At 36.0% G+C, this 16,738-nt stretch overlaps 1 non-coding gene across 1 annotated transcript; it reads right to left on the bottom strand.

The window, feature by feature from the left end:
• Positions 1–15,410: 15,410 nt before the first annotated feature.
• On the bottom strand, positions 15,411–15,517 carry LOC141624057 (small nucleolar RNA R71). The gene has a single exon (XR_012533869.1). It is a non-coding gene; the product is annotated as a small nucleolar RNA R71 (small nucleolar RNA).
• Between the last annotated feature and the right edge of the window lie 1,221 nt (positions 15,518–16,738).

The following is a 16,738-nucleotide window of genomic DNA, read 5'->3' as shown; positions in this document are numbered from 1 at the left end:
TAATAAATAGTACCATAAACTAAAATAAAAAATAATAAAAAAATACAATAATTACAATGGTTTAATGATTTACGTCGAAAATACGTTTAAAACGGATAATTTTAGAAAAGAAAAGGAAGACAATTAAGGTTAGAAAACGGACAGATTAGTGGTGATATTACGATTAATAGTCGATTAATACATAAGCTTACAAGCTAGATCAAAGCAAGAAACGGAAGTTCAGAGACAGAAATCACCCCGGAATAGGCGCAACAATGCTGCGTCCCTTGGATGAGGCGCAGTGGTCACTGCGTCTGTTCCTGAGGTGAGTTCTAGCTGTGAAGCCGGAACTGCATATTGTTAATGTTCGTTGGTGAATTTAATGATCGATTATTAATGTTCAACTCAAGCAGAAGTGATTTAACGGATTATTTACATGTGAATTGGTCATAAAAGCAATAAAAAAACAAGTTTAAACGGATGACAATTAACTAAAGCAAGTTGAAGTGAATTATAAACTAATCACAATTTAGGTTTATTAATATAAATTAATTAGACTAATTAATTAGGTTAGATGATGATAAACAGATGAAATATACAAATGGCGAATTCTAGAGACTTGATATGAACAAATCGAATCGCAAAAACCCGAGTTTGATTTTAATGACGAAAACCCGCAAATATCGATTACTTGGGATTTATGTCGGATTTAAAGGTGAAAAATTAATATGAATTATTTATTATAATTATGCGAATGGAAATATGAAGAAAATAAGACAAAACGAAACAAAAGAGGAGAATCAACGAAGAACAAAGGAAGAAGAAGAAAGGCAGAAACTGCGGTAGCCTCAGGAAGAGGCGCAGCAGATGCTGCGACTCTTCGAAGAGGCGCAGCAGTTGTTAAGTTTCTTCTCGACGTCTGTCTTCTGTTAATCCGTGAAAATAGTTTTGATAAAGGGTTTTATAAATCGGTTTTGAACATGCTTTCGACGTAAATCTTACATTAATTTATACAATAATAAAGATACAATAATAAAACATGGGATTTACATGTGGGAATTATCTATATGCTTCCCTTTAATTATAAGGATTATAACGAATTTATTATGATGCTAACAAGTCATAAAAGAAAATTACATAAACAAAATTGAAGAGGTTGAAGAATTAACCTTCGGTCCTAGCTAATATGGCCTATGAACAATATTGCAATGATATTCTCCTATCAGTTACACCCAAGATGATATGAGATATGCCTTTGTTCTTCTTGCTAGAATCGATCCCCAATCCACTAATTAATTAGGGTTTTTGTGTTTTGTTTTGATGAGAGAATTAGGTTAAAAAATTAGGTTAAAAATGATCTCTCTAATCTCCCTTTAAACCGAGTATTAGGAGTGATTAGGGTAGATTTTCTCTTCTAATTTTCCGGCCCATTTCAACCGAAATAATAAGAGGATATTTCTTCTTATTTTCGGTTTTTTTCACCTACCAAAATAAGGTGATTAAATCTTCTTATTTTTGGTAGTTTACAAAATGTATATAAAGTGTATAATTCATAAATTGTCATTTAATTTATTCCGTATTAATAAGTCTACATACAACAGCTTGCAGTCGATTAATTAATGCCGGTCTGTAATAATATATTATGACAATATCTTATAATATATACTTTAACTATAAATATCGCATATTTATAATTAGCTAATTAAATATAACCGATTACATTTAATTACGAATTAACATCTTAATTCGTTTTAGCTAACATTATATACATTAATTAAATATAACTTATTATATTCAATTTACGAATTGACAGTTAATTCGTCTCAGCTAATATTATTTAATCGGCATTAAATAATCGTCTCATCAATACGTTGACTAACTGTTTAGTCATATAAGGCATCAATGTGATTACATTTCCATAATCACATTTCTCAAGCACATCCTTTAGGTGTGACTTTTAGGGACCAGTTGATCACCGCCATTAGTATGATAATAACGTCAAACTTTCTAGCAAGCAAACCGTTATTAGGTAATTGTTAATCAACTGATAAAATACGAAGTATACCCTTGTGAACCTATAAGAGATTTATAGATGTTATCACACTAATTTGTGGAGGACACAAGCTCCAACAAACTCCCACTTGTCCTCATCACAAGTGTATGTGCGATAACCGATTCTCATATCCTAAAATTTATCCCACTCAATGTAAAACATTTTGCAAAATCCGTATTCACAAAGGTCATATTTTACAAGTGATCAATACCAAGAGTGGTTTCCCCGACTAGAGAGTAACGTAACTGATAAACGAATCATCATTCGAGCATGGCCATGCATTTCAGTTACAACTCCTCGAGTGGCCCTGAGAAATAACTAAACCTGATAAGGGTTGGATATTTTCCTCAACTCGAATCCTGCAGATGTAAGCACAGTATGAAATGACCCAGAAAAATCTACTTAGTCTCCAGTTACGACAAACCATGAGAAAGAAACCAAAGTCACCCAAAAACTGCCTTAATCTCAAGAGATAGTCGATAGTCAAAAGAATCGACTCTAGGAACACAATGGACGTCCAATCCCCGACCTGGCACCGAATTTTTTTAAACATTTAGGACTCCATTACGTTGTCACCAAAAATTTGTCCTACGAGGTATCGTTATAATCTCGCATCTGTGATCGATCAGTCTACCGTTTGACTTATGGCTCGTTGAACCCACCATCAATCGACTGCACAATATAATAGCCAGAGTTATCAGCTCATTAAGGCGATTACGGACCAAAACAAATATAATGTAATTCAGTTCACTTTGTGGCGTTCAATGTTGTCGGTACAATCCACATGAAAAACAAAATATTATAAAAACGATGAAGTTATAAATGGTATATGAAATAGATAATGTATCAAATCCATAATCAACTACTACAACTCAGGAACACGTTTAATTCCCATGGAAATAACGTGCCCTTCATGCTTATCAAAATTCAACGGTTTAGTGAGAGGATCCGCGATGTTGTCATCCGAAGCTATTTTGTCAATCACTATCTCTTCTTGCTCCACGTAATCATGGATCAGGTGAGCTTTCCGAAGTACATGTCTAGACTTGGTGCTAGACTTAGGCTCCTTAGCCTGGAAGATGGCACCTCTATTGTCACAATAGATGGTGATCAGGTCATTCGAACTAGGAACTATCGTAAGTCCTTGTAAGAATTGACGCATCCATATAGCTTCCTTAGCTGCTTCCGAAGCGGCATAGTACTCGGATTCAGTAGTAGAATCTGCTACAACATCCTGTTTGAAACTCTTCCAGCTGACCGCAGCATCATTAAGAGTGAAGACGAACCCGGACTGAGATTTTGAATCATCTCGATCCGTTTGGAAGCTAGCATCTGCGTAACCGATTGCTCATAGTTTAGTATCTCCTCCATAAGTTAATACCCTATCCTTAGTCCTCCGTAGGTACTTAAGGATGTTTTTAACAGCTATCCAGTGTGTTTCTCCTGGATTATTTTGGTACCGACTCGTCATACTCAATGGATATGCCACGTCTGGACGTGTGCATATCATGGCATACATGATTGATCCTATTGTAGATGCATAAGGAACACGACTCATGCGCTCAATCCCTTCAGGCGTCGTGGGTTACTGAGACTTGCTCAACTGCATCCCAGACGTCATTGGAAGGTTCCCCTTCTTGGAGTTGGTCATGCTGAACCTTTCAAGAATCTTATTCAAATAAGACTCCTGACTTAATGATAACGTCCGTCGTGATCTATCTCAGTAGATACGGATTCCCAATATGCGTTGTGCCTCACCCAGATCTTTCATCTGGAAATGGTTCTTAAACCATCCTTTAATTGAAAATAAGAGAGGAATGTCATTCCCAATCAAGAGTATGTCATCGACATACAATATCAAGAAAACAATCTTGCTCCCACTGATGTGACCATAATTAGAGCATATTTAGTCCCCGAATTAGCCTTGTTCCCATGCTTTTTAGTGCATATTTGGGTCATTTATTGTCTTTAGTTCTTTGTTTTGCATTTTCTTTGAGGTTTTGTGTCCTTGGTAGGAAAGGAGTGCAAACCTTGCATTTTCATGGCAAAACGAGACTAAATTGATTGAATTCAATGACCAAGCATCAAGGAGAGACAAGATTAGAAGGCCTTTGTACATACTATAGTAGATGGGCAATGATGAGGAAAGATCCTTGCATCCCCGAGGAAATCCCCAAGGATTTTATGAAGAAAAGGGAAGAAAAGAAGAAGAAAGCACGCTGCATGACAATCCGTGCGTCTTCCCAAGAAGACGCCCGTCCCCCAAGCGACAATCCGTGCGTCTTCCTTACAAGACGCCCGGGCAGCAACCCTAGAAGACGCCCGTCTTCTCCCAAAGACGCCCGGGCAGCAACTCACGAATCCGGCAGTCCCGTGCCTAAGACGCACGGATTCCAAGACAGCACAACTTCGTTTCTTCAAGCTTCAAGAAAGATGCCCATCCTTCCAAAAATACCGGCGTTTCCCTAAGTAGGGACTTAATCGTCATTTAAGCCCTTAGTTAACCCTAATTCCTACACCTAATCCCCACTATAAATACCCCATTAGTCTAATTAGAAGAGCATGTTCTTCTTAGCAATCTTTAGTGTAGTTAATATCAATCAAATCTCTCTTTAATTTTTTAATCAACAATTAATCAAGTTTTAATTCAAGTTTTATTTCCTTAATCTCTCTTTTGTTCATCCTTTATTTTGGGTAATTGAAGATTATTTGGGTTATTATTGGGAGATTGACAACCTCTCAATCAAGCATCAAGTACTTCTTTTATTCTTTGCTTTATTATTGGAATTATTAGTAGGTATAATTCTCTTAATCCCTTTTTAATTATTGCTAATTACTTTCATTTGTTCATCATGTTTCACTTTGTTGGTATGATTGACAACATTGCTAGCATGTTCAACATGATAATGAGTGAGTAGTTCCATAGCTAGGGTTAATGGGTAATTAGGGGAAACCAACATGGGGAATGATTCATGCTTAAATTAATATGCTTTCATGGTTTATTTGCTTGCTTGTTATGATCTCAACTCATGCACATGTTATGTTTGATGAAATGCGAGCCTATGAATCCTTGCATTTTTTACCCATCACCTATCTTTTCAATGAGACTTGTAAGACATAAACCAACTCGAGTCTCATTAGACCATGCATGTTGTTGAGTAGGGAAGACTAAGTCGACTTGTAGGTGTTGTACAATCTAATCGATTCGGCTCCGGGACCCAAACTTTCTTAGGATTGTAAGATATAACCCAACTCATGAAGGAAAAGTAGATCTATATACTTAACATATTCATATATGTTTTAATTTAATTTGTCATAAAATTAACAAATGATCTTATGAATGCAAACAAATAAAAAAGATGAAGAAGAAATGTTCATCTTACATTGGATTTTCGGTTTTAGGGCACAAGAGAGATCTCCTTCTCTCTTGTTCTTGAGCTTTCCTTTTGGATGAACAAAGACCCAAGTGTAGGATCTCTCCCAAGGAATTATACCCAAAGCACACTCTTAATTAAAATCAATATTATAAATACTAGTACAATATTAATTTTGTAAGAAAAATTGACCCAAAATAATTTTGGTTTTTGTCTACTAAAACCGGGTAGGAGAAAGAGGAAGAAAGGAAAATATTTTTATCTCTCTAAAAATATTTTTGATGAGATGAATGAATGAAAATTATCACACACACATGCATATGGTGAATAATCAATTTTAAGTAAAAGAACCTTTGTTCTTTTCTAAGGGAAACCGGGTAGGAGGGTGGAGGAAGGCCAATGCATGGGCTTGGTGCTCTTCCACAAGAGACACTAGGTATGCATGCCTAGTTGTAGAAAAAATGATTACATCTTCCACTAATTTTAATTAACATTATAAGAATATGTTAATCACACCCAATATTTCGGTCCATATGGATAACATGGAATCCATTTTATTTTTGTCAATTGTCAATATGTCACATGTCATATGTTACATAAATTTGTTATGTATTTTTAACATATTAAAAATCAACGTATTAATAAAAATACGTCATATACAAAAATCGACTTAGTAATTCATAATTACTTGTACCAAAATATTTTACCAATTATAAATCACAACAAATTGTATTTATAATAATTCATTCAAATTTAATTGTTTCTTTAAACAATAATTTCATCTGAGTAATGATACAATTCGATTACTCAGACCGTATCTCATTTAATCATATTATAATGAAATACGTATATATTACTTCCAAAATCGTCCGTCAATTTTAAATAAATTAATTGACCCATAACGTTATACGATCAATTAATTAATCAATTAAGAGTGTTGCCCTATAGGTATGACCTAGGGGATCAACTGATCACCACCGTCGCACGACAGTAATGTCAAACTCTAGTCAGCCAATCATTACCGATATATGTTGATCAGTTGACAGTAAATATTACTTCCCAACTGTATTCTTTATAATGAGATTTAAACATGTGATCATCATGATCAACGGTCGTGATCGCATTATTGTCGGAGGACACATATTCCAACAATCTCCCACTTGTCCTCGACAAGTGTGCGTCACCAATTCTCTTGTCCTTACTATCTCCCACTTAATGCAAGGTGTCATTCAGGTCGTACTTGCAAGTGATTATATCGAGAGTGGTTTCCTCGATCTGGAGAATAACTGATTGACCGGATTTATCCACCATGGATACATTCCGAGCGTGGCCACGCATTTCCAGTTCATTACTCCTCGAGTGGCCCTGAGATATATTTATAACCCTGACTAGGGGTGGACAATTCCTATCGCACTCATTCCCTTCAACTAGCCACAGCCATCATAACCCAAAATATGCCCATTTGACCCCATTTACGAAGGTCGTAGTAACACAAATCAAAGTTAATCTGAAACTGTGCCATCTTAGGCGAATAGTCTTTAGTCAAAAGAATCGACTCATTTGAATACTATAGCAGCTCTCGCCACGACCAGGCTATATAAATTTGCCAGAACTCTATAAGCGGTCATAAGGCCCGCCAAAATGTTCCTAACAGTCTGCCTATGTGATCAACTAGTCATCTCACATGACTCTATGGCACTTGAACTTGCCATCAATCGCATCACACTCTAGTCACTTCAAGACGTCACCTCATACAAGTGACTATGGGCAAATACTATGTTAATCCGTGTTCACTTTAACGGGTTTCAATTGTCACTACAACCCGTTTGGATGTAACAATGTATAAATTAAAGATAAAAGACAAATATGATTGTGAACATGAACAAAAACAACACTTTTATTTCATTTCAAAATCTATCAAAAAATTTGGTACACGTTTAAGTCCCATGGACGCAACATGTCCATCATGCTTAGCCTGCGATAAAGGCTTGGTGAGCGGATCGGCTATGTTGTCATCCGTCCGAACCTTACAAATCGCAATTTCCTTTCTCTCAATGAAATCTCTTATTACATGATATTTTCTAAGTACATGTCTAGATTTATTACTAGACTTTGGCTCCTTAGCTTGGAAGATTGTCCCACTATTATCACAATAGAGAGTGATGGGATAATTGGTGGTAGGTAATTCTCTTAGACCTTCCGTGAATTGCCTGATCCACACAGCTTCCTTGCGACTTCGATGCTTTGCAATGTACTCACCTCCGTTGTAGAATCCGCGATTCTGACTTCCTTGAAGCTTCTCCAGCTAACGGCACCACTATTGAGCATGAAAACAAAACCAGCTTGTGATTTCATGTCATCTCTATCTGTTTGAAAACTTGAGTTCGTGTATCCATTAACACACAGCTCAGTTTCTCCTCCAAACACTAGGATTGAATCCTTAGTTCTTCTTAAGTACTTAAGGATGTTCTTGACAGCAATCCAGTGACTCTCACCTGGATTTCCTTGATATCTACTCGTCATGATCAAGGCATACGAGACATCAGGACGTGTGCATATCATGGCGTACATGATTGATCCGACAGCGGAAGCATAAGGGATCGTCTTCATGCGTTCAACATCATGAGGTTCGGAGGGAGATTGTGTCTTGCCCAATATTGTCCCAGTTACCATAGGTACCAAACCCCTTTTTGATTTGTCCATGCTGAACCGTCGAAGAATCTTATCAACATAAGACTCTTGACTTAGTGCCAATATCCTCTTGGATCTATCTCTATGGACCCGGATACCTAATATGCGTTGTGCCTCTCCTAAATCCTTCATTTGGAAGTGGTTACCTAACCACTTCTTAACAGAAGACAACATTGGAATATCATTTCCAATGAGTAGTATGTCATCGACATACAAGATTAGGAATACCATTCTCCTTTATAACATGATTGAATCGATGATTCCAACTTCTAGATGCTTGCTTAAGACCATAAATGGATCTCTTAAGCTTGCACACTTTGTTAGGATTTTTAGAATCAACAAAACCTTTGGGTTGTATCATGTACACCTCCTCTTCTAAATGCCCATTTAGAAAAGCGGTTTTGACATCCATTTGCCATATTTCATAATCATGAAATGCGGCTATCGCTAACAAAATCCGTATGGATCTTAGCATGGCAACGGGGGCGAAGGTCTCATCATAATGGAGACCTTGGACTTGGGTAAATACCTTTGCCACTAGCCTAGCTTTGTAGACATCGTCATGTCCTTCTATGCCATTCTTGATTTTGAATATCCATTTGCATTGAAGGGGTCTTGCCCCTTTAGGCAAATCTACCAAGTCCCAAACTTGGTTTTCATGCATAGAATCCATTTCGGACTTCATGGCTTCAAGCCATAAGGAGGAATTAGGACTAGAGATTGCGGTTTTGTAGGTAGCGGGTTCGTCACTTTCTATAAGTAACACATCGAGTGTTCTATCTTCTTCGATAAGTACCACATATCGATCGGGATGGCGAATTACTCGACTCGTTCTTCTTAGTGGAGGAGGTATAACCGCGTTAGACGACGAAGGAACATCTTCTTGCGTCTCTACCTCGGTTTGTGGCTCTTGAACTTCGTCAAGTTCAAAATTTCTCCCACTCTGTCTCTTAGAAATAATGTCTCTTTCTAAGAAGACAGCCTCGCAAGACACAAACACTTTGTTATCTTGAGGTTTATAGAAGTAGTATCCACGAGAATCCGAGGGGTAACCTACAAAGGTGCATTTTTCGGATCTTGGGGCAAGCTTGTGGTCATTCTTTGTTTTGACGTAAGCATCACATCCCCAAATCCTCATATAGGATATATTGGGAACTTTTCCTGTCCACATCTCATATGGAGTCTTTTCGGTGGATTTAGTGGGACTATTGTTCAAAGATCTAATTGCGGTTTGAATCGCAAATCCCCAAAACGAGTTCGGTAACTCGGTTTGACTCATCATGGATCGAACCATATCAAGTAGGGTTCGATTTCTCCTTTCGGCAACACCATTTAATTGTGGTGTTCCAGGTGGAGAAAGTTGTGATATAATACCACAATCTTTCAAGTGTTAATCGAATTCAAGGCTAAGATATTCCCCACCACGATCGGAACGTAGTGCTTTTACCTTTTTGTTCAATTGGTTCTCTACTCTGTTTTGAAATTCCTTGAATTTCTCAAACGCTTCACTCTTATGTTTCATTAAATAGATATACCCATGTCTACTTAAGTCGTCGGTGAAGGTTATAAAGTAGTCATAATTACCACGAGCGGTGATACTCATTGGTCCACACACATCGGTGTGTATGAGTCCCAATAGCTCACTAGCTCGTGTCCCTTTACCAATAAAAGGATTACGAGTCATTTTGCCAAGTAGGCAATATTCGCATGTACCATATGATTGATAATCAAATGGTGTAATCACATTAGTCGAAATTAATCTTTTGATGCGATTCTCGTTTATGTGACCTAATCGACAATGCCAAATGAACGCTTCACTTGGGTCACTTGATTTGAGTTTCTTTGATTAAATGTTATAAATATCATTAGTCGGATTTGAGGTCTCTAAAATGTAAATGCCATTGATAGAGGAAGCTTGGCCTATAACCAAGTCGTTCCTAGAAATAGTACAACGATTGTTCTTAATGACAAAACAAAAACTGTCCATGTCTAGCATGGCGATTGAAATAATGTTTTTAGAGAGTGTAGGCACATAAAAACAATTATGTAAATACAACTCAAATCCGTTAGGCAAAGCTAAAACATAAGTTCCTTTGGATTCGGCCGCTACTCGAGCTCCATTTCCAAGGCGTAGATCCACATCTCCCTTGCTAAGCCTCTTCACATCTCTTAGACCCTGTAAATGATTACAAAGGTGAGAACCACAACCGGTATCTAGTACCCATGTCGTAGTGGAAGTATAATTTATATCAATAACATAAATTTCCTTAGGAATTTTACCTTTTGGAGTGATGATTCCTTCCCTTATATTTCGCAAATATACGGGACAATTCCTAAGCCAATGTCCCATGCCATAGCAATAATGGCACTCATCATTAACTTGCTTGAAGTTTTTGTTTTTCTTTCCCTTCTTCTTGAACTTTTTGCCCTTTGAAGCAAGAACTTGATTGCTTGAGCTCCCACTAGTTTTGGCATCTTTATCTTCCAGAGACAAAGACCCTATAGATTGTATGAGGTGCTCTTCCTGAGACGGGCTCACACGAGATCTAGTAGTAGTAGGTGGTTTAGAAGAAGTGATGAAGTTAAGGTTTCCATCCGAACCTATCCCAAAATGAAGTTCTCTAGTAGTGTCGAAATCATTGTTGGAGCAAACGTCGTCAAAAACATTGTGGTAAGACTCAATAGTTATCGGTGCGGTAGCGTTTGATGGATTCATTGTAATGAACTACAAATATGGAGGAAAAGGAAATATTAACATTTGTCTTTTTAAATCATACTTGTAAAAGATTAACAAGATATGAGCATTTATATAGTGACCTCTACCCAACTATCATAAATGATTCCAAGATCCAAATTCGTATTAACTTGGGCACGGTATGGCCGATGAAACCCTTATCAATATAACTCGGTGGATTAACGTTTTAATCGATTCTACTTTTAGAACTCTTGGTCGATAAAATTACTCTAATAATTATCTTTAGCCCAAAACACATCCGACAAGGGCACGGTATGGCCGATGAAACCCTTATCAAAAACTTTTGTTGAGTTCAATCCAAATTTCGAATAAATGTGTCCATGATCCAAGTCCACATCAATTTAGGCACGGTATGGCCGATGAAACCCTCATCAATATGAACTCGGTGGATAGACATTTATCACCCACTTCCCCTACGTAACAAGGTTTGTACCCCGGTAGGGCCGAGTGCACTCCCTCGCGAAATAGGTTTTCATGGTTTCTTCTATTTGGTAAGGCTATGTCTCAATTAATTGTTTTAGCGAGAGGTCATGTCAATTTATTATCTATCACGTTTTAAGTGAACTAAAGCGGTGAACTACGATCATTCTAATTGACACGGTCGATGAACTCGATTAGAGGATGATGATGCATGTTTTAGTTATGGCGATTTAGCGATGCATGCGACATATAAATAAAATGCAAACATAAAAATAAATCCTAGTATGGCCTTCCTAAAAAAGAAAAACTATTTAACTATTACATATTCGGAAACCAACTCCATTGGTCCCTTGAACTTTGGTTGTGGAACGCATCTCGAGGTAACACCGTCTTTATGTATCGCCATCTTGAAGAAATCCGTCTTTGGGAACTCCGAGATAAATTAATTACATAGCAAATTACATAATTTCCTATTATTCATTTGTAACTAAAATAAAATAAATCTATTAAATTACAAAACGGTGATACGAGATCATAATAAAATTACAACCGAATCGATACCCCCATACATTTCGGGAAATACCAATTAAAATCTAAGGCCATACTAAGTAAAAATTACATAATTCAAAAATTACATAAATTAAAATTATGACAATCATAAAGAAAATGCAGCATTATAATATGCATGAACATGCCCAATTTTGTGCTAAATCGCCTTTAATTAGCAAATATCGTATATTACTCGGTTTTTACGGATTTGCGTGATTTCAACATTTTATAATCACAAAAGTTACATAAATTCATATTTATGTATAAGTTAACTACCCTAACCTCTTAGGACTCAAAATTTAGTCTTCACTAATTATTTGGCCATAATTAACTCATATTTCTAAAATTGTTCATTAATGGACCAAAAATTACAAAAATAAGCTATAAACTTCAAATAAATCACAAAATTTAAAATAAATTTGAAATTTGAAATTTAAACTCATGAACATTCTGGAAAAATACCATGACACTCATAATGTTCAAAACATAGGTTAAAAATTTCGAAATTTTTCCGGAAAAACAATGTTGCGGTTTATCGTTTTTTTTAACAAAATAATCATAAAAACATGAGAAAAATTATATTCATGAACTTTTCAACTTTAGATCTGAAAAAGACAATAAAATTCAACATGTGACGTTTTTTCTTAGTCATAGATTATGTCTTATTAATTTTTCACTAATAATGTCACTATTTATGCTATTTTTCTTCAAAAAATCATAAATCATGCACAAAGACTTCAATATAGCCTATTATTTTACACACATCTTGTAAAATTGTATGTGATAACATACTAAATTTCTATGACCAGATTCGAAATTTATATCATATTAACCTATTTTTCACCTAAATCCAAATTTAATAATGAAAAATCCATTTTTCGAGCATAAGAAGTCCAAAAATTATGAAAATTTACAGGTTATCTCAAAATAATATATGTGACAACATATCCAAAAATCATTGGAAAATACGAAGTATAGCTAATTTTAGTCCGAAAATGACATTTTTACTCATAAAATCATATTTTAATGCCATTATTGTATAATATGAACAACAAAAATCCGTAAATTAACCAAAATATCCTAAAAACATTTTAGGACCAGAAATTTTAACATGCATAAAGATTTTCGTGATATATCATATTAACACAAATTTTACAAGTTTTATATGTTATTCTTATAACTCGGAAAAACTTTTAACCGATTTGCATGCAAACAACCATGGCTCTGATACCGATTGAAGGAAAAGTAGATCTATATACTTAACATAATCATATATGTTTTAATTTAATTTATCATAAAATTAACAAATGATCTTATGCATGCAAACAAATAAACAAGATGAAGAAGAAATGTTCATCTTACATTGAAATTTCGGTTTTAGGGCACAAGAGAGATCTCCTTCTCTCTTGTTCTTGAGCTTTCCTTTTGGATGAACAAAGACCCAAGTGTAGGATCTCTCCCAAGGAATTATACCAAAAGCACACTCTTAATTAAAATCAATATTATAAATACTAGTACAATATTAATTTTGTAAGAAAATTTGACCCAAAATAATTTTGGTTTTTGTCTCCTAAAACCGGGTAGGAGAAAGAGGAATAAAGGAAAATATTTTTATCTCTCTAAAAATATTTTTGATGAGATGAATGAATGAAAATTATCACACACACACATGCATATGGTGAATAATCAATTTTAAGCAAAAGAACCTTTGTTCTTTTCTAGGGGAAACCAGGTAGGTGGGTGGAGGAAGGCCAATGCATGGGCTTGGTGCTCTTCCACAAGAGACACTAGGTATGCATGCCTAGTTGTAGAAAAAATGATTACATCTTCCACTAATTTTAATTAACATTATAAGAATATGTTAATCACACCCAATATTTCGATCCATATGGATAACATGGAATCCATTTTATTTTTGTCAATTGTCAATATGTCACATGTCATATGTTACATAAATTTGTTATGTATTTTTAACATATTAAAAATCAACGTATTAATAAAAATACGTCATATACAAAAATCGACTTAGTAATTCATAATTACTTGTACCAAAATATTTTACCAATTATAAATCACAACAAATTGTATTTATAATAATTCATTCAAATTTAATTGTTTCTTTAAACAATAATTTCATCTGAGTAATGATACAATTCGATTACTCAGACCGTATCTCATTTAATCATATTATAATGAAATACGTAAATATTACTTCCAAAATCGTCCGTCAATTTTAAATAAATTAATTGACCCATAACGTTATACGATCAATTAATTAATCAATTAAGAGTGTTGCCCTATAGGTATGACCTAGGGGATCAACTGATCACCACCGTCGCACGACAGTAATGTCAAACTCTAGTCAGCCACTCATTACCGATATATGTTGATCAGTTGACAGTAAATATTACTTCCCAACTGTATTCTTTATAATGAGATTTAAACATGTGATCATCATGATCAACAGTCGTGATCGCATTATTGTCGGAGGACACATATTCCAACAACTCAATCCATCACAACAATAATTGCTTGCTTATAATTTGAGAACATGTTTGTATGATCAATTCCCATGAATCCCCTATGACCCCATGATACCCTAGTGCTTTTTATAAATTGTTTACAACCCTTTTCAATTCATCTTGCTTGTTTACTTTTATTGCTATTTAGTTTAGTGACCTTCTACATCAACCCAAATTGTGACACCCCTAAGACACCACTAATTGCAATAGAAATCTCATTTCAATTCCCGTCCCTTGGGATCCGACCTTTACTTGCCTCTTTACTAATTATAGAGTTGTTTGTGAAGCTATAAATTGTGTTTTGGTCTAGGTGCTCCTAACGACAAGTTAACGAAAAGATTAACTCCGACCAAAAATGGTGCCGTTGCCGGGGACGGTGTTAACTTGATTTAGATTTTCTTATATTGTTATTAGTTGTGTCTTTCTTTGCCTTGGGGAAGTAAAACTCCTCAAGGTTTGTTCTAATTGTTTTCGAGTTGTTTGTTATTTTGCATGTCTAGTAGGTCACAAGGTGACTTGTTACCCTTTGATCGTGAAATTGAAAGAACTTTGACAACCAATGGAAGACTTGCTAGGAGAAATTTGAGAGGTATTGGTGAGGTTGTAGACATTCAACCAACTATTGAGTTCATCAACCCTTTTGCAAGAGAAGGTGAGGAGAACCCAACACAAAATACAACACAAAATCAACCCACAATGCCTAAGTTTTCATCACATTCCGTACCCACCGAGGAGAACCTACCCAATGGTACTCCCACACCACAACATCTAACCGGAAATTTCATTGCCAAATCCGCATTGATCCAATTAGTCGAAAGAAGCCAATTTGGGGGGATGCCTAGTGAAGACCCTCACCCTCATATGGAGGCTTTTTGCGATTATTGTGATGCGATTTCTCAAACCGGTGTAACTCAAAACCAAATTCGATGGGTCTTATTTCCCTTTTCCCTAATTGGCACAGCGAAACAATGGTTGAAGAGCCTTGATGAGGCCACTCTCGAAATTGATTTTTGGAAAAAGTTGGCTCTAGCTTTCTACAAAAAGTTCTACCCACGGAAAAGACTAACATGCTAAGAGCTCAAATTACGGGTTTTAAGCAAAGGGATGAAGAATCTTTGTATGAAGCTTGGGAGCGGTTCAAAGGAATTTGTCGCTCATGTCCTCACCATGGACTTAGCGAGTGGTTCTTGGTACAACAATTTTGGAACAGTCTATATGAAGATTCAAGGAACATTCTCAACATGGGATCAAATGGAATGTTCACCGAAGTTGATGACAATCAAACTTGGAACAAAATTGAGGAAATGGCGGTCCATAACTCACAATATAGTAGACTTCGCAAGGCTACTAGAGGAGGAAAGCATGAAGTGGACTCCGTTACTCAATTGGGTGCTCAACTTAGTGCTCACATTGATACCATCAATTTGAAGTTTGAAAAGGTTATGGCTAGACTTGAAGAAGCCTCAAAATCACCAAAGCATCATGTTAATGCCATGACGGCATCATCATCAATCCCAAGTGGGATATGTGAGAATTGTGGAACTTTGGGACATGACCCAAGTGAATGTAGGGGAACAAATGAACAACTGAATGCTTTCCAAGCATACAAGAGTGGTACCCCTTATTCCAACTATTACAATGAAAACACCAAATTCCATCCAAATCTCTCATACAAAAGCCAAAATGTTCAAAACCCTCAAACAACATACACCCCACCTCACATGAGAAACCAAAATCAAAGACCCTTTTACAACCAAAACCAAGGTTACCAAAATCAATCTCCATACAATCAACAAAATGACAAAAGTTTTGATGTTCAAAAAGCGGTCCTTCAAATGCAAAAGAATCAACAAGATTTTTTCACTAAAATGCAAAAGGATAGTCAAGCAAAGGAAACCACCATCAACAACATCCTAGCTCACAACAAAATGTTGGAAACCCAATTGACTCAACTAGCATCTTCAAGCTCACAAAGACAAAAGGGGCAATTAACACCTCAAAGTAATCCCTCAAGACATGAAACGGTTAGTGCCATTCACTTGAGAAGTGGTACAAGGTATGAAGCACCGAAGAAGAAAGTTGAGGATAAAGTTGTGGAAGCTAGTGACAAGGAAGAAATTGTGCAAAACTCCAAGGATGAAGAACCATCAAAAGAAGAAATCTCAAAGAAAAATGAAGACAAGGTCAAGGAGAAGGAGCCCATTGTGATTAGACTTCCTTTTCCAAGTCGTCAAGCCAAACCTAAATTTGATGACCAACTTGGAAAATTTATGGAAATTGTGAAGAATTTGGAAGTCTCAATTCCTTTCACGAAATTAATCAATCACGTGCCGGCCTATGCGAAATACATGAAAGACATCCTCACAAAGAAGAAGTCGATCCGGAAGCTTGAGAC

This window comes from Silene latifolia, chromosome X (assembly GCF_048544455.1).
Source record: "Silene latifolia isolate original U9 population chromosome X, ASM4854445v1, whole genome shotgun sequence".
Taxonomy (NCBI): domain Eukaryota; kingdom Viridiplantae; phylum Streptophyta; class Magnoliopsida; order Caryophyllales; family Caryophyllaceae; genus Silene; species Silene latifolia.
The sequence above is the reverse complement of the archived record's forward strand: the minus strand, read 5'-3'. Positions and strand labels throughout refer to the sequence as shown.